This window comes from Marmota flaviventris, chromosome 19 (assembly GCF_047511675.1).
Source record: "Marmota flaviventris isolate mMarFla1 chromosome 19, mMarFla1.hap1, whole genome shotgun sequence".
Classification (NCBI taxonomy): domain Eukaryota; kingdom Metazoa; phylum Chordata; class Mammalia; order Rodentia; family Sciuridae; genus Marmota; species Marmota flaviventris.
Genome location: NC_092516.1, coordinates 18,324,913 through 18,344,562, shown reverse-complemented (window position 1 = coordinate 18,344,562; position 19,650 = coordinate 18,324,913). Strand labels below are relative to the sequence as shown.

The 19,650-nt window shown below is 43.7% G+C and overlaps 1 protein-coding gene across 1 annotated transcript in view; it reads right to left on the bottom strand.

Moving 5' to 3' along the window:
* The window catches only part of Hs3st4 (heparan sulfate-glucosamine 3-sulfotransferase 4), a 342,135-nt gene that overhangs the window by 195,380 nt on the left and 127,105 nt on the right, over positions 1 to 19,650 (bottom strand). The gene's annotated exons all lie outside the window — the stretch shown is intronic.

Genomic DNA, 19,650 nt, shown 5'->3' with positions numbered 1-19,650 from the left:
CATTCTTGCCCTGCCACAGAAGGCGTCAAGACACACTCCCTGTGCCTGGGAGGAGAAGAGGTCTGGGGAGCCAGCAGACGGGGCTGGGCACGTGGACACAAGCCGACGGCTGAGGGTCTCAGGAGTACCATAAATGACTCGTGCCACCCAGGAGGGGAACTGGCCCCTCTGTCTCCCCATAGGACCACACAGAAGAGCAGGAAGTCTCCTGTACCTCTGGACTCACACCTGGTGTTCTGCCTCCTGTCTCCCCCACACCCAAGAGAACAATGTCAGACCCAGCTGAGCTGTGGAAAGCTTGCTGATCCGAACTGGTCTTGGTTATCTGGTTGTTTGCCTGTTAACTGTCTGTCCAATCCTCAAAAATGGAGGTTCTAGGAGAGCAGTGACCTTGTCTTTTGGGATCAGCAGAATTTGTAATGGTAATAAAGCAGGAACATTAAAGGAGATTAAGATGAGCCAGGAACCCTTCTCTCCCTCTCTCTCACTCTGTGTGTGTGTGTGTGTGTGTGTCTGAGCCTTTCAGTGATCCCACGATGTAGGCACCGTCACTAACCCTGCAGATGGATAAGCTGAGGTTGGAGCTGAACAACTCACACAAGGCCACATGGCTGGTATATAGCGGAAGTGGGTTTGAACCCAACGATAAGTGGCTCCAGAGTTACGCTCTATCGCTGTGGGTGTACTGCCTTTCAACTGCCCGGGGCGTCACTAAACAAGAATTCATTGACTCTACCAGTCACAGTTGTTGATTGTTGGGGTTCAGCCAGAGATAGCAGGAGTGAAGAAAGAGTTCATTCAACATATCCCATGTGGATGGATGGAATCCAGGATGGATGGACGGATGCATGGACGGATGGATGGACAAACGGATGGAAGCTGAAGCGATGGTCTCATGGTAGAAAGAGTTAAGACTTTACAAAAGCCATGTCCAAAAGAATCCCCAGTCCGGCCCATTCAGAGCGGATGTCCCCAAATTCAAGAACAGACTAGAATGGAAAAATGAGCGCAAAACTTGTCAGAAACTTCAAATAAAATGACTTAAAGAAGAAAGAGTGCCCACGTGCAGGGGCTGTTGCTGATAACTAGATCCAGGGACCCTGTGGAGTGGCTTCAAATGTCTCCCACGCTTAGAGAGCCTTCTCTTTACCAGACAGCTTGGCAGTTCTTCCCATAAGGAGGGAATTTATTCCTCTAATCGTTAAGCCTGGCCTTGCTCATGTGACATGCATGGCCCAGGGGGCATTAGCCGGTGTACCAGGCCAGCAGAGAGGGCTGACATGTTAGGATCTGCGCGCCTGCTGCTGTGGGGACCCTGGGGCCACGCTTACATGAACTTCCCGTTGCGCTAAGCCTGTTAGATAAGGAGGGTCACCTGGCTAAGTCAGGTCCAGCTGACACTGAGCCAGCTGTCAGACGTGAATGGGACCCTCCTATGCCAGGCAGCCCCTGGCAAGCTGCCAGCTGACCTCAGCCCCACCTGACCAGCCACGGAGACATGTGAGATCATGGAATGGTTACGGTTTTCAGCCACAAATTTTAGGGTGATGTGTTGTGTTTTGAAAGCTCACTGAAAAAAAAAAAATAAGGAATCCCGAGGCCCGTGAGTTCCAGCAGACTGGATGAGCATGAGAGAATATGATGTCATTGCTCCTGTTGTCTGTCCTTGAGATGGAGAGAGAGAGAATTTCAGCAAAAACTCTCCTTCTCGGTACAAGCACATGAGCTGATCACTCTCTGAAATTCATGCATTTGTTAAACCACTTTTTAAAATAATTATTCGATGAACACTGATTGAACACCAATATGGATGAAGTCCTGCCGATGGAGAGGAAGCTAAGCTAGCTGCAGTCCTTCCCCGACCTTGGTAAGTGGTCCCATCAGGGTCTGGAGTGGGGCTAGGTCACACTGGACCTACAGCCAACCACCACCTTACCCTCCGTCACCAATACCCTTTGACCCCCTCAAAAATAGGAACCCAGATTTATATCCCTACTCCCACAGAGCAGTGAACACAGCCTTCTAACCTCATTTCCACAAAGTTCAGGGAGCTGTCAGGTTGTATCAATGCCACCAAAGGAAAGTTCTGAGCAGGAAGCAGCATCATGACAATTGTCTGGTCTGAGCCTGGATCTTCCGCCAAAATACCCTCCCACACTCTTTGACAGCACCCAGGGAGGAAGGGACAGCCATCTGAGCTCCAGCACAAGGAGAGGACAGACTCTGGGATTCCGCTGTCCTGGTCAAAGCCAGGACTTACTGCTGGTGCTCATTAATTTCTCTGTACGTCAGTTTTCTTGTTTGAAAAAGTGAGACAGGTAATAGGTGCTGTTCATAGGGTTCTTGTAAGGGCTGGACCAGATGCACCAGGCACACGCAGATACCTGGCACACCACAGCCACGGACTCTGTGAGTACATGCCGGTCTTTTTCAATATCCTCTTTCTTACTCCAATCATCCCCTCCTTCTCCCGGCCCCTCTCCCTCAAGCTCCTGACATGCTCCTTTGACCTTTAGGCACCAACATGAATTTGGTTTCCCTGATTTACACTCTGAGCATCTTCTTTGTAGCAACAAAAAAAAAAAAAAAAAAAATGCCTCTCAACTCTGCTGTTGCTCAGTTGGCAACCCTTGCTCCCGACCCTCCTTCCTCTGCCCTTTCTATTGCACGATTCAGACCTGCCCTGCCATCTGAAGACTCTCCTTGCCATAGCCACCATCCTCCCACTACTTCCCTTCCCAAAGATTCCTCCCAACCTGCATGTCTCAGCCCCCAGGGCATCTGCTTCTCTTTGAAGAACCCAAACGAACTTCCTCTCAAACCCAGTGGACCCTTGTCCAGTGTTCCTCAGTTTTCTCTGGTGATTGCAACCCCGGGACAATATCCTCCCAAACAACTGGAGTCCAGGACCTAGAGCACCTGTCACCCTTCTCTCTGCACCAGGAGACCCTGAATAAGAAGAAGCACGTTCCCTCTCCCAGGTTCTACGTCTTTCCGCCTCTACTATAAACAGGAGTGAGATCTCATCACCTCTTCCCAGCCCACCCACCAGCTTGGCTCAGCACCCAAGCAATGGAGCCCACCGTCCCCTGTGGGTCCATTACAATATTGTTCCTAGCTGGTCTCCTCGCTCCCGCACTTAGCCCTGGTTCAAACTGCTCTATCAAAACTAATGATCCTATTAAGATTCAGTGCGATTATGAGACACCTTTGCTTAATGTCTTCACAGAGTTTTCCATCCCACTCAGACTAGACCCACAGTTCTCGCCATCGACGACTAAGACTGGCTTCACCCTGCCCCTCTGTCACTTCAGTACGTCTCCCCCAGTTCATTCCCTTTCCCACGTTTCCATCTTGGGGACTTCCCACTGCTGTCCCCTCTGTCTCTTCAGCTCCTCCTGAGGCCATCCACTGGACTCATCCTCTGGCCGCTGAAATCTTTACTCAAATGTCACCTCCTTAGAGAAGCCCTCAATGGCCACTAGACCTGAAATTTCAAGCTTCTCCTTCATTTTATTTTATTTTTTTCATGACACTCATGACTGAATAACAGCTTTATATTTGACTTATTGTATCTTAGGTGTGTTTCCTGATAAATCCTTAAGCTCTAGGCAGCAGGAGATTTTCTCTGTTTGATCCACTGTTGGATCCGTGGCACTTACAACGTCATCTGTCCCATAGGGGATGGATGGAAAGGTGGAGAAGGGAGGGAGGGAGACACGGAGAGAGGACTGGGTGGATGGAGGGATGGAGGAAAGAATCATCGAGAAAGGTTTGGCAGGTTCTGGAAACTCTATGAAGCTCACCGCATGGAGAAGCTCATCAACTCATCAAGGACCTAAGTGATTCCCTTCAGAACAGACCCCCTGGATACACCCTGGACGCCTCATGCTGTAATTTAGTCTAGGTCATCCTCAGGTTCTCTGTTGAATGGGAAAATATAAAGTCAAGTCGGGAGCCCTGTGACATTTACTTGTGAAAATCCCAAAGACAGAGATGAGCATTCCAGAAAGTTCTGAATCTTTAGAGGAAGACAGGCAGAGAGCTGGACAGTCTTGGCCGGGTTACTTAACCTCTCTGGGAGTCTTGCTTTCTTTCTCTCTAAAATTAAGAAAGCAACATGTTTTATAAGAAGTTGGCATAATTAAAGAACACGTGTAAATGGCAGAAGAGTCTGGAATTTAATAAATGCTAATTATTCCCTGGGATAAATTATTCTGTATCTCGGTTTCCTTTGTCTGGTTAGTAACATGACTTAGTGATAGGGTTTCTGGGAAGATGAGGAGTGGACACTGGGCTTGGAACAGATGATCTGATAAATGTCAGCTGCCTTTCCTACTATTATGGAATGATGGGTTTTGCAGATATTTGATGTGCGGCCAAGACCCCACAGCTAGAATGGGTTACCAGTCAAATTCCTGAGCCCTTTCTGAAACTACTTATGAGACAAGTAGCTTCACCCACTTTGCATCCAAAAGAAAAAGCCAGAAAGAAGTCATAAAATCTGCCCAAAGCCCCAGAGTTGGCGTGGGGAAAAACTAGGATCTGCACTGAGAGGCATCTGCCTCCAACACCTATGGCTTCCAGACGCCTGGCCCCTGCGTGGGAAAAGCTGCTGCCACCTGCCCCTTCTTCACTGGTTCAGGGAGGGATGCGACTTCACAGTCCAGACTTTCTCTTGCTCCAGGGGAGGCTGTGAACCCACACAAGCAGGGCTGTTTCTCCACGGAGAGCAAATCACCAGCCCGGTCCTTGGGGCTGATACTCGTCTGCCAGCCCCTCCTGCTCCCCGGGAACAGATGGCTGCTCTGGGGCCATCTTTCATTTAGCTCCTTCCTGATACCCCAGGAACCTTCAGTAATTACTGCTATCACTCTTGCATTAAATAAGAGCAAATAACCAAGATTCTGAAGGTAAGGTAAGTAAACGCACAGAGACACATAGAAACACAAACACACCGATCCTCACACACAAGCACTTAGAAGCCATGGAGTCTTTTAGACATCAACGAAGAAACACTGAGAGCACCATCCTACCCATGAACCTGCGGACCCAGAAATCTGTTAACCTGGTTTTCTCTTACAGGCAGATGGGGCCTTTTATCCACCACCTCATCCCCTGCTTTCCTGCAAGGGGGGATGGCAGGGGAGGCTGTGATGGCATCAACAAGGGCACTCTCTGTTTCTCTAAATGCCTAAAATGCCTAACCAGTTTTTAAAATTGACAATCTGAATTCTAACATTTTGCTCCTTAAAGAAATGACTCACAAGGAGTCTAGCCTCCGGAGGAAATGCTAGGTTTTTTTTTTTTCTTCTGTTTGTTTGAATTATGGACCTTTTTCAGAGTGAGGTCTCACCAAATGGTCTGTGTTTACTCAATATTTTCTTCTCCAACTTCAACAGTAGTTGCATTTCTTTTTCTTCTAAGACGACCTCGAAATCTAGCAGGCTGTTGCTCCATGTCAAGGTGCTCCCGGGCGTCTGCTGCAGGCTGGGAGAAGGGACATCTGTTGTCAGGGCCCTGGGCTCCTACGAAGGGAGGGAGGAAGGAGGAAGAGAGAGAAGCAGGTTGTGGAGCCCTGCTGTTCCTTCCAGATTTAGCACTGTACAATGAATCTTCAATTTCTCCAAAAAAAAAAACTCAGATTTTTGGCATAGAAGCTGGTGCTGTTGCGGAAGTTCTAATTCCCTTTACAGGATTCCAAAGAAAGTGGCTTGGTCCTGGTTTTTCCCATCTTGACAGCTTCCCTCCTCTTTCGGATGGGAGTTGGGTAAAGGCGAAAGAAGAGGAGCTGGTGTGGCCTCTGCACCAGTAGAAACTTGTGCATCTCACGTCTTTACTGACTTATGCTCCCACTCTCTCAAAAGAACACTCTGGGGAGACACAGACCTGTCAACATGCCTACTTTCCTGCCTGTGTGGCCCTCTACCTCCCTGTCCACCCACAGACCCCTCTATTATCTCTCAGTCTCTCTACCTAACTATGGATTTGTGTCTTTTACCACGGGGGAACCGAGATCCCATGAAGACCTACTAAACTCCTGCTACGTGTTAGAGGTTGAAGCCAAGAGCCGTGCTTATGATTAAGTGGGTACAGATTCACTCAGCCCCTGACGTCATTCCCAATAATCCCCATGAGGATGCCACGAGTTGAGTAATCCTTCATCGTGATGATAAACAATGTCAATGTGTATTCAACTTACATTTATTAAGCACCTACTATGTGCCAGGTGAGTGAAGGAGGTCATGGCCGAGTCCCAGGGAGTAAAACCCCCGCAGAAAATGGCTTTGTGATTCTGTGTGCATTGAGCTAGTGTGTGTGTGTGTGTGTGTGTGTGTGTTTCTGTATCTGTGTGTGTGTGTGTGGGGGGGGGTATGTGGGTGTGTGTGTTTACTGAAGTTGAAGGCAGAGCATGTGTAAATTTAGAGCAGATAGACTACAGTGCAGTATGTGTTTGGCTAGACCAGTCGGTCTCACTAGCACAAGATTCTAAAGCCAGGTGTGGGTCTCTCTAGGAGCAGCAGATAGGGAGTTCTAAGTCTAGGAATTGGCTTCCTTTCTCCCCTCTGGCCTGACAACCTGGAAGAAATGGTTCTGTTGCCATTCCTCTCTTCCTCTTTAGCTCCCCTCCCAGCCTCTCTCCCGGGACTATCCTCTGAGAATCCTCCCTACAATCTTTGGGGAGTTTCCTAAAGACAAGAGCATCACTGTGCAAACCAGGCCCAGGAGCCAGGGTGAATGTGTAAGGTTTAGGGTTTGACAGGTCTTCTGTAGACTCAGTGGATGGTAACATCTTAAGGATAGATCTTATTTTAAGGTTTGTTTTAATTCCATTGAAGGGAAAACCACTGGGTGGGATGTTTTCTGTGGCCTGACAAAATTCAGCCCCACCTCTCCCTCTGTGATGGATGGACAAACCTTCCCAGATTCCCTGACTTCACGTGAAATTATGAATATGAGACTTGGACCAAGGAAACAGAGATGTAGACATTAAATCTGTTCTGCAGGATTCCAGCATGTAGAAAAATAAACCTTACTGCTTCCTCAGTAACAAATGCTATTTTTTTATATGAAAGAATAAGCATCTACCACCAAGTGTGTCTCTAAGACTTCAGTAAGATCCATATATTGCTTATAAGTGCAAGATTTACACTAAAGGATGACACACGTGAAATCTGGATGGGCTGTCACTGTCATGGGCTGTCATGTCACTGTCATGGGCTGAATGGGTCCCCCGAAAGCAGAAGCCCTAATCCCAGTACATCAGAAAGTGACTGTATTGGAGACAGAGCCTTAAAAGAGGTAATTCAGTTGGGTTCCTTAAGTGTGTTGGGAATCAACCCTTCTCAAATGTATGGTCTCTATATCAAATATTTTTCTCCATTTTACAGTAAAATATAGTAAAAATAGTCTTACTGTATGGCCCAGTAGCCACGCTTCTTAGCATCTGCCCAAAGAGTTGAAAACTTACGTCCACACAAAAACCTATACGTGGCTGTCCATAGCAGCTATATCCATAATGGCCCAAACCTGGAAGCAACCAGGATGTCTGTCAGTGAAAGGATTAACACACTGTGGTGCATCCAGACAACGGAATTCAGGTCAGTGCTACCGAGACAACAGCGGCCCAGACAGGAAAAGAATAACTTTAAGTGCACGTCACTAAGTGAGAGAAGCCGATAGAAAAAGACTTCATACTATGTGATTCCAAGTACATCACATTCTGTAAAGGGCAAGATTAGAAAAGTCGGTCAAAAGATCAGTGGTCAAAATCTATTCTAATGTCATGTATAACAAATTACAAAAAAAAAGACCAGTGATTGCCAAAGCCTAGGGGGCAGGGAGGGATGAAGAGATGGAGGACAGAATACTTTTAGGGCAAAGAGATCATTCTGTATCATACCATGAGGATGGTCCATGTCACAATATCCTTGTCCAAGCCCAGAGAATGCATGACACCATGAGCCAACCTTTGTGAGAACTTGGACTTTAGGTGATTAAGATTGTCAATTCAGCCCTGTGCTGTGGCACACGCCTGTCATCCCAGCAGCTCTGGAGGCTGAGGCAGGAGGATTGCAAGTTCAAAGCCAGCATCAGCAACCAGGAGGTGATAAGCAACTCAGTGAGACCCTGTCTCTAAGTAAAATAGAAAATAGGGCTGGGGGATGTGGCTCAGTGGTTGAGTGCCCCTGAGTCCAACACTTGTCTTACTGTCTGTCTTACTGTCTGGGTACAGAGTTTGCACCCGCTGACCCTGTGTGAGCTGTGGGTTTGGACTGGGTCAGGGGCATCTGTTTGGCTAGTGCAGATCACTTCCTCAGTGCAAGAGCAGTCAGGTCCTGGTGCCCACAGCTACAGTGGTGGCTTGTGACACAGGAGTCCCCCATGGATGCACTCCCTTGGTGGTCCCCTGCTGTTCTGTGTTTCTGCATGTTCTGTGTCCTCAGCTACTCCAGGGACTCTGTGAGCTCTGTACCATCGTAAATGTCACGGTGCCTACACACACTAGAGCGGATCCTGTGATATGCAAATAAAAACTCAGGCGAACAGAAAAGGCCTAGTTCTATTGTAATGTTTTGGGACTTTTTAAGTTTCTGTTGGCCTATGTGAAAACTTTTTGTTTGTTCTCAATTTTTTTTAAATGACAATTTATGACAATTACCATAAAGTTCACAAAAAATTCAGATGCATCTTTATGACACAACAGTCATATACCAGCTACTCGGGTCAGGGAGAAAATAAAGACAGTACCTCCAAATCCTGCTACAAATAACTTGATGAAGATCATACCTCCTTTTCTCACACAAACACACACAACTAAAGCTATACTAATTGATTTCTAGTTTTTTTTTTTTCATTTTATCACTTATCCCTTAAAAACACGTTTTGCCAGCATTTGGTTCAGCATGTCAGAGAAACCGATTTGAAATCTGATTTTTAGATCCTGGTCCTACACTTCTTGGGATAATTCTTTACCTCTCTTTGCCTCAGTTTTCTTAACTATAAAATGGGCATGACTTTATAGTTCCCTCACAGTACAACTATGAGAATTAAAGGAAATAATGGATGTAAAACAGTCTCATATAATATGTTCCTATTTCATCTTTATTTACCACTATCCTGGTTAGCGATTTCCCCAGAAGTTTATTCTATCAGTGCTTTCTGTCTTGCCAAATATGCATTTCTTAAAACTGCTTGTCTATTAGAAATACACTCAGAGAAGACTAAATTGATACATGATTTTAGAACAAGTGTCTTCTTTCTACTTCCAAAATTCCAATAAATTTATAAAAGCCCAAGGAAGTGTGCCTGATCTGTTAGGGGGAGGGTGTTAGAGTAACCCCCACATCACAGGAAATGACGGCTACAGAGGAATAAGCATGTTTGAGATCCAAACTCCAAATAAGTAAATACAAAAGTTTTCAGGTCTCTGGGCTAGTTTCAAGTTAAAATATTAATGAGCGACATTCAGAGAAACCAGACACATACACAATGTTCAAAGCTTTATAGATACAAGGAGGAATTTTTAAAATGATAACACTATGTAAAATTTATACCATCAAGTTTGAAAATCCATGCAAAATGAAGTACTTCTTGAGAAAATATAATTTCCAGAAATTGACTCACAAAGAGGTAGAAAACTTGAGAAGAGCAAGAACTATTGCAGAAACTGGAAATGTTGTCCAAAAACTACTCAGGATGAGGTACTAGTGAAAGAAATTTGAAAATAGCTATTGAAATTAAAAACACACATGCCTTTCAAACTCAGAAACCCCACACCTGAGAATTTATCAAAGAGATACAAGCACCAGTCGCACAGAAGAGGAGTTAAGGCTGTCAATGCAGAATCATTTGCAGAAAAAGAAAAAGCAAGAGATAAAGAGAATGTCCTCCTACAGAAAAAATATAGCCACACAAAAATGAGCTCGATCTTTATCAGTTGATTTGGAGCAATTTTCCAAATGTACTGATAGTAAAGAAAACGAGATGCAGCTAAATAAATGTGTGTGTTGTGATTTCTGCAAACAATAATAAATCCTTCTGTGTGAGTGACTATGCATGTGACTTTGTATAATCTCACGAGAATAGAGAAGGCTGCAGAAAGCTACATACCAAGCTGTGAGCATTGGTTATCAAGTGAAACAAAATGGGAAAGAGTTGGGAAGGAAAATGTAGGGAAAGTGAAGGAAGGATTTTAGCAAAAGAGAAGGAAAGAAAGAAGATTCCATGTAAATTAAGAATTCCATAATAAGATGTTTTCACGCTATGATTCATTCTAGCCTAATTACATGTGTAGGCCTGAGTGTGCATATAGGTATGTGTATTTTTCTTTTTATTTCATGAGTGCAAAGATTTAAAAAGGTACACAGTAACCCAGTGTGGTCTGTGAGTCTTAACAGGAAAACTGGACAAACATTATATATATATATATATATATACACACACACACACACACACACACACACACACACACACGCCCCTGAAAAAGGATAACTCAGTCTCACAGATGTGAAGAGAACTATGATCCAATCATATCCAGAAGCATCTGAGAGAATCATGGCCACAGATGGATCATTGTTCAAAGGAATCTTCCAGGTTCAGTTATACCACATAAAGAGTTTGAGAGTCTTCATTCTCGTCCTCCCAATAAGAAAAAGAAAATAATTGAACAAACTGAAAATTAGTGATGCTTTTTGGGTCCATCAGAGAACTCAAGTCTCGGTGGTAAACCACAATGTTGTCATCCAGAGAGACAGGTGAACCCAGAGTTCCAATCAAGACCTGCTTACCCCAAAGAGGGAGCCCCTGGGGCCATACACTGGTAGAAACAACTGAATGCAGACTTGAGACAAATTGCTGAGGGCTGAGTTAGACGAGGGTGAGTCAGAAACTCTTGGAAGGTCTCACTCTCTGGTATCCACTGGGTGTCCAACGATTCAATTCCATGTGACACCGACTAATCCAAGTGAGCACTGACCCCACAGGTATCAGTCCACAAGATACCAACCATGAATGGGGTACCATCTTGCCTATACTCTGCCCAGATAGCTATAAATTCAGGAGTCCCCACAGCAACCAACCCTCAGGTTAGAGAACTCACCAGAAGGACTCACAGTACTCAAGAAAAACTTTACTTGGGTTAAAGTGGCTGATCATACAGGACCCGCATCTCAGGAGCATCCAAGTGGAAGATTTGCGTAGGGGAAGCTTCAGGATTGGGAAGGGGTGCAGGGTTTCCACACTCCCTCTGAATCTAGCACTTTCCTGGCACATGAATATATTCATCGACCCCGAAGCTCCCCAAACCCCAGGGCCCTTCAGAGGTTCTAATGGAAGTTTCATCCCATACATAATCAATTAGATTCTGCCAAGGAGAGCTGGATTCAGTCTCCTCCCCTTCCTGGAGGTTGGGCTGAACATGACAACCTCTAACCCTGGCTGGCTTGGTCTTTCTGGTGACGGGTCCTCATCCTAAAGCCACCTGGGGTCTCCTGATGGACGTCATCTCAATAGCCTGGAAAAGACACTGACTTCCAAGGGTTTCTTCTTACTCTTCTCCTGTTCCTTTCCCTCTACGGACCTCTCTCCTATTTCTTTACAGTTCTGTTTTTTAATCAGTGCCTTGGGGAGATGCATGCAGACGAGATGTCCTGTGGTGTATTCCTGCCCTGGCCCAGGAAAGTGCGGTCGGCTCCAAACCATCCTCCCTCACTCCCTCCCCCTCAGTCTCCTTCCTCGGCTCCACTGATGTGATTCTATTTTCATGAGTCCCTCCTCCTCTTTTTCTTTCCTCTTCCTTTTCTTTTTTCTTATTTTGGTCTAGCTTCCGTGGACGAGAGAAGACATGCCATCTTTGACTTTCTAGATCTGGTGTCTTTCTCTTAGCATGACGGTCTCCACTTCCATCCATGGACTGGTAAAGGCTATCATGTCATTCTTCTTTAAAAAGCTCCATGCCAGGAACCAGGGGCCAAAAAATAATTTTTTTTAATTACATTGCACTTTTAATCAGTGTTACCTCCCTGTGAAGAACAGAGAAAGATCCCTTGAGGCTCATGCTTCAGATGAAAGGGGAAGGCTCCCCACTGTGGGAAATGCCCAACTGTGCCTCCAGGGTCCTCCACAATAAAGGCTCACCTTCCAAGGAATAACACCTTCCTGCGCTAATGCACAGCCCTGGCTCACCTGGGGAGGAGCATTCCCGGTGACCTTCCTGGTGGACCTAAAGGAGGGAGGAGGTTCAGAGGCACTCTGCAGGTCCCAGACTGTGAAAGCAGGCTCACGAAAACACTGAGATTTAACCTTGAGGCTACATCCTGGCACCTTGCTGCCACACCAACAGGGCTCTGGTATAATATCAGTGAATTATAACTGAAAGGGCTACAAGATGCAGGCTCTCTCTGAGGAGGAGTATTCAGGGAAGTCTTATGAAGCCTCTGGCACCTAAAGCTACAACAGATCAATCACTACCCAACCCACATAGTAAGGTTCCCATAAAGCTTCACACCCAAGGCCTATTTACCTCAGTTCCTATTGCCTAATACATCATGTCCAATGCACTGCAACGAAAACTAGACCCGTTCAAAGGCAAAATCCGTAAGAACTAACCAACTCCAGGGATCCTATTGATATAATCGACTAAATCACAGACAAAGCCAGACATTATTCGATTATTCAAATAGACATAGGAAAAGCACTTCATAAATTTCAGCCCTTACTTCCCCCCCACTTGGAAAACCAATTCCTTCTCCAGAAAGAATATCTACCCAAAGGCTAAAACAAATGTCTGTCAATGTCAAGAAATATTCTACCACGTGATTCAGCAATTCCCTGCATATAGGCCCCAAAGAATTTAAGACAGACACCTATGTTCATAGCATTATTCACAACAGCTAAAACACAGAAATAAAACAAGCATCCATCAGTAGATGAAGGAAAACATGGTGTACATGTACCATCAACTATCATTCAGCTGTAAAAAAGTGGGAAATTCTGTCATACAACATGACTTAAGAGGATCCATGAAAAGGTACATCTTCCTCAAATTAGCTGCATGAGGGAAAATTAATTTGTGAAAGTCTCTGGAGGTAATCGGAATGAAGAGTTCCACCATGGTACTCCTGGGCAGCTCTGTCTGTTACACAAACAGGTTACAAGAACAGAGGGACATCCGCAAGATTGCAGGATAGAAGCTTCCAGCACTCACCTCGCCCAGAAACCGCACTTTGAAAAATCCACCCGTGGACGAGCACAGCTTCCCAAGGACTAAGTATTCAGGTGAGAGGAGAGCATTTGGAACCCAAAAAAGATGCACAGACAGACAAGGACAGGAAGGGCAGTCTCGCACGACCCCACACCCAAGCAGTGTGGGGAGAGACACCCTTCACGCTGGGAGAGGAGAGTGGAGTGAGCTCACAACGGGGCCCCAGACCCCAGCAACAAGCCCACCTCAGTGAACTCAGGCACCAACCAGGCCCCCCTTATGAAACCAGGCTCTAAGCTCGTCATAGCACCAGGATACCCCCTGCTACCCCAGGCCCTGGGCCAGCCCGGACCCCAAGGCTTCAGGCACAAGGCTGATGGGTTCTACACCCCCACCCACACACACCCCCCAAGATTCCAGGCCGACCCCTAAGGTCCCAGGACCCAGACCAACCTCCACAGCTGTTCAAGGACAGCATCAGTGAATTCAGGCCCAAACAAAGCCCTAATGGACCCAGGGCTATCCATGTGGACCCAATCACCAGGTCAACTGTCATGGACCCGGGACCCAAATTCTCCCGTGGATTTATGTCCCAGGTTTGCCCAGCATCAGGCCAGCACCCATACACCCAGGGGCCAGGCTCTGCTCAAACCCAAGACCCAGGCCTCTCACATTCCCGGCCTTCTCAACTCCAGGCCAGCCCAGGACACCCACATTCCAGGCCTCTCTCCGAGACTCAGGCTCCAAGGCCTCTCCCACAGTCCCAGGCACCGTGCTGACCACAGATCTATAAAAGACCCTGCAAACGGAGACACTAGGCCTGCTGACCCTGGAACTTCAGCAACAAGCCCACCCACAGATACCACCAACCAATGTTCCCCAAATCTCTACACTGGAATAAGGCTTCCTCTGAAGAAGGCAGTCTATACATACCAGACAAGAGTTAAGAAGGTCCTACAGTACAGATAGGCAAAATCAAAGTGGAAATGACTAAGAAAGATTCAGAAGGATCAGAGAAAGAAAAGGGAGAAGAAAAAAATAACTTTAAAAAAATAAGGATAAAGGGCTGGGGATGTGGCTTGTCGAACATGCGTGAGGTCCTCCCTCTGCAAAAACGATGATGATGATAATGATGACGACAACAACGATGACAATAACAGACGATGATAATGACAACAGAAAACACACACTCTCCAGACAAGAAATTGCTCATTCCAATTCGCAAAGCCCAAAGAGCTCCAAACAGATCCAACACAAAGATACATTCACTGAAACACATTACAGTTAAATTCCCAAAAGTCAAACACAAAGAGAATTTGGAGAGCAGCAAGAGGAAAAAATGACTTGTCTCAGACAAGGGAACATCCATAATATGACTAGCAGATTTCTCTCTTTTTAAAAATGTTTTTTTATTTGTTCTTTTAAGTGATCCATGACAGTGGAATGTCCTTTGACCTATGAGACATACATGGAGTGTAATTTCTCATTCTTGCGGTTGGATGTGATAAGGAGTTACACTGGACTCACATATGAACACAGGAAAGTAATGCCAATTCATTCTGCTGTCTTTCCTATGCCTGTTGCCCCTCCTCCATTCCCCTTTGTCTAATACAAAGTACTTCTATTCCCTCCCTTATTGTGAGTTAGCATTCGCATATCAGAGAGAATATTTAGCCTTTGATTTTTTTGGGGGGATTGATTTATTTCACTTAGCATGATAGTCCCAGTTCCATCCATTTGCCAGCAAATGCCATAATTTCATTCTTCTTTATGGCTGAGTAATATTCCATGGTGTATCTATACCACATTTTCTTCATCCATTCATCTGTTGAAGGGCACCTAGGTTGGTTCCACAGTTTAGCTATTGTAAATTGAGCTGCTATAAACATTGATGTGGATGCACCACTGTGGTATGCTGATTTAAAATCCTTTGGGTACAGACTGAGGAGTGGGATAACTGGGTCAAATGGGAGTTCTATTCCAGTTTTTCTAAGGAATCTCCATACTGCTTTCCAGAATGGTTGCACCAATTTGCAATCCCACAAGCAATATATGAATGTGCCCTTTTCCCCACATCCTCGCCAACATTTACTGTTACTTGTATTCTTGATAATTGCCATTCTGAGTTCAGTGAGATGAAATCTCAGTATAATTTAGATTTGCTTTTCTCTAATTGCTAGAGATGCTGAACATTTTTTTCATATATTTGTTGACTGATCATATTTCTTGCTCTATGAAGTGACCAGCAGATTTCTCAGTATACATCTTGCAGGCCAAGAGAGAATAAAATTAATTTTTTAAAAAAGAAACTGCCAGTTAAGAATAGTATACCCAGGACTGGGGTTGTGGCTCAGCCGTAGAGCACTCGCCTAGCACGTGCGAGGCCCTGGGTTCAATCCTCTACACCACATAAAATAAACAAATAAATAAAATAAAGGCATTGTGTCCAACTGTAACTAAAAAATAAATATTAAAAAAGAATATCATACCTAGAAAAGCTGAAATGCATTCAGAAATGCAGGAAAGATAAAGAATTTTCCAAACAAATAGAAACTAAAGGAATTCATCACCATCAGACTTGCCTTACAAGAAATGCTAAAGATAGTTCTTAAAGTTGAAATGAAAACATGCTAATTAACAACATGAAATCATATGAAAGTATGAAACTCACTGTAAAGTTAAGTATACAGTCAAATTCAGAATATTCTAATACTAGATAGGGTGCAGTGGTGCATACCTAGCATCTCAGCTACTCCCTGAGGCAAGATTACAATTTCAAAGCCAGCCTTGGTAAGTTCAAGGCCAGCCTCTGCAACTTTAGTAAGACTCACCTCAAAATTAAAACAATAAAATAAAAAATAAAAAGAGGGTCATGCATGGTGTCCCATACCTGTAATCCCAGCAACTTGAGAGACTGAAGTAGGAGGATCACAAGTTCAAGACCAGCTTCAGCAACTTAGTAGGGCCCTAAGTAACTTAGTGAGATTTTGCTTCAAAATAAAAAATTTTTAAAAAGTTCTGGGGATGTGGTTCAGGGGTTAAGCACCCCTGGGTTCAATCCCTGGTACCAAAAAAAAAGAGGCGGGCAGGGGATGTAGCTTAGTGGTAAAAGCACCCCTAAGTTCAATCCCTGGTATTGTAAAAAAAAAAAAAAAAGAAGAAGACTACTATAATAGTAGCATGTAAACAACTTTGATTCTAGTATCAAAAGACAAAAGTATTTAAAATGACCATGACAACATAAATCTGTTAAGGGAGGGATGATATAAAAAGATTTAAAGGATATATCAATAACATAAAATGTAGGAAGAGAATTTTGAGTGTAAAGTTTGGTATGCAATTGAAGTCAAGTTGTTACCAACTCAAAATAAGACTGTTTTGTGTAAGCCTGATAGTAATCAGAAGAAAAATAAAACCTGGAATATACACAAACAACAAAGAGAAGAGAAACACCGCATACTAATATAAATAAATCTCAAATCACAAAGAAAGAAAGTAAGAGAGGATCAAGAGAAGAAAGCAACTATAAAACTAACGTCAGAAGACAATTAACAAAGCACTTTGGCAAGCCTTTACCTATAAGTAATTATTTTAAATACAAATGGATTACATTCTTTTATCCAAAGACGGTGTGGTTGAATGGATCGGAAAAAAAATAAGACTCATATATATATCTACAACCTACCAAGACTTACTCATGAAGAAACAGAGAATCTGAGCACATCAGTAATGAATAAAGAGACTGAATCAGTAATGGATAACTTCTCAACAATGAAAAGCCCAGGACCCGATGGCCACCGTGGTAAATTCTACCAAACATTTAAAGAAAAATGAATGCCAATCCTTTCCCAACTCTTCCAAAATCTTGAAGAGAAGGAGGAGGGAACACTTCCAAACTGATTTTACGAGGTGAGCTACTACCATGATACCAAAGCTCACCAAAAAAAAAAAAAATTACAGGCCCATATCCTCAAGGAACACAGTTCTAAAATTTCTCAACTGACCTCCAAAGCACATTAAAAGGATCACACATCACCATCAAGTGGGTTTTAACTCTGGGATAACAGGATGGTGTGGTTTAGATGTGAGGTGTCACTCACAAGCTCATGTGTAAGTTAATGCAAGCAGGCTCAGGGGTGAAGTGATTGGGTTACAAGAGTCTTAACCTATCAGTGCCATTTAGCCACCCATAGGGACTGAGAGGTAACTGTCGGCAAGTAGGTGTGGCTGGAGAAGGCAGGTCACTGGGAATGTGCCTGTGGGTGTATGTTTTGTCTCTGGTGAGCTGAGCACTATGTCCTGAGCTGCCCTCCTCTGCCACACCCTTCTGCCATGATGCTCGGCCTCACCTTGGGCCCAGTGGTATGAAGCCAGCTGCCTATGGACTGGGGTCTCTGAAACCATGAACACCAAATAAACTCTTCCTCCTCCAGTTGTTCTTGTCGGGTCTTTTGGTCACAGTGATGCAAAAGCTGACAAAAACAGATGGCTCAACATATGTAAATCAATAAATATGGCCCATCACATTAACAGAAGGAAGGATAAGGGCCACGGGATCATCTCCATGGATGCAGAAAAAGTATTTGACAAAATTCAACATTCTTTCATGCTAAATACTCCCACCAGGTTAGCTACAGAAAGAACGTACCAACACAATAAAGACCAACACAGCTATCAAACTCAACACTGAAAAGACAAAAGCTTTTCCTCTGAAATTAAGAACAAAACAAAGAAATCTACTTTTTCCTCTTCTATTCAATAGAACATTGGAGATCCTAGCCATAGAAATCAGGAAACAAAAGAAAATTAGTAAAAGTCACCCACACTCGGAAATAAGTTACATCGTCTGTGTTTGCATAGGATTCTTTTTTTTTAACATATAGAAAATCCTAAACTCTCTACCAAAATATTTTTAAACCAATAAACAATTTCAGTAAAGTTGCAGGATAGAAAATAAACATGAGAAACTCAGTTTCATTTCTATACACTAGCAACAAATTACCTGAGATAAAATTTTTAAAATAATCTCCTTTTTAAAAGCATTTAAAAACATAAACTACTTAGGAATAATTTTTTCATTTTTTTTTCTTTTTTTTGGTACTGGGGATTGACTCAGGGGCACTTAACCACTGAGCCACATCCCAGCCCTATTTTGTATTTTATTTAGAGATGGTCTCACTGAGTTGCTTAGTGCCTTGCTTTCGCTGAGACTGGCTTTGAACTTGCAATCCTCCTGCCTCAGCCTCCCAAGCCACTAGGATTACAGGTGTGCACCATAATACCTGACTAGGAACAAATTTAACCAAGGGTTGAAATATTATATATTGATGGTAAAGCTGGAAGAAACAAGCATATTGTAGAGATCAGAGCAAATAGCTTAGCAGATCAAAGCAGAACTGTCTAGAAAAAGAATCGGGACCTTAAAGAACAGTCTGTGCAGCATCAAGGAGGCTCTGAGAAGCAGAGAAGGTGGATATAATTGACTTTGAAGACTAGAGTTGGCAGAACTGAAAGGTGCATTTGGAAAATTCTAAATAATACAAGATTCATCTTTCACAATGCACACACCAAGTTACACTGCAGAAAAAAAAATTAAAGACTTGGACATTAAAAACTCAAAGTAATCAGAGAACAATACAGGATAACATTTTTAAAAGTTTGGAATGGGGAAATACCAAGCCTGGAATAATATGAAGAATTGATCAAGGGAAGTATTGATTGATTTGACATTGCAATTAATTTGAAACATCTATTTGACAAATCATACTTTAAAGAAAGTTGTAAGGTCGGTACAAGACAATAACATTGGAGAAGGAATTGTTTGCATACTACAAGACAAAATTAGGATTGAAATTCAGAATATTCCAAAGGCTCCTACAATGGTTTTCTGAAAGAGAAAAGAAAGATTGCTCGTTTTTTTCAAAACGGGAAAATATGCACGGAAAATCCTGAAAAAAATACATCAATAGCTGGCAAATATTTGAAGAGATGTTCCAGTTTACTAATAATTAGTAATTATTTCAACAATATCATTTCAACAATATCAAGAAGAGATTGGCCATTCATTCTTTTACCCAATTCCCAAAATTGGCTGAGCTCCCTCCTTTGTGTTGTCTTTTGACTTTGCATTATCTTTAATTTCATGAGTTTCCTAGGATCATTTGATGTTCCTACCCTAGCCGATGTGAATTTTGAGGAATTTATTTAGCCATCAAAACAACATGCTTCTGTTGGATTTCTAGGACCACTTAAAAAAAATACCCCAAACGGAGTGATTTAAAGGGACAGTTTATTATCTCACAGTTCTAGAAGCTATAAGTATAAATCAGGATGTCTCCAGGGCCAGGCTCCCTCTGAACTCCCACGGATTCTTCTTGGCCTAGTGCCAGCTTCTGGTGGCCCCAGGAGTTCTGGGCTTGTGGCAGCAGCAGCATTTCAATCTCTGT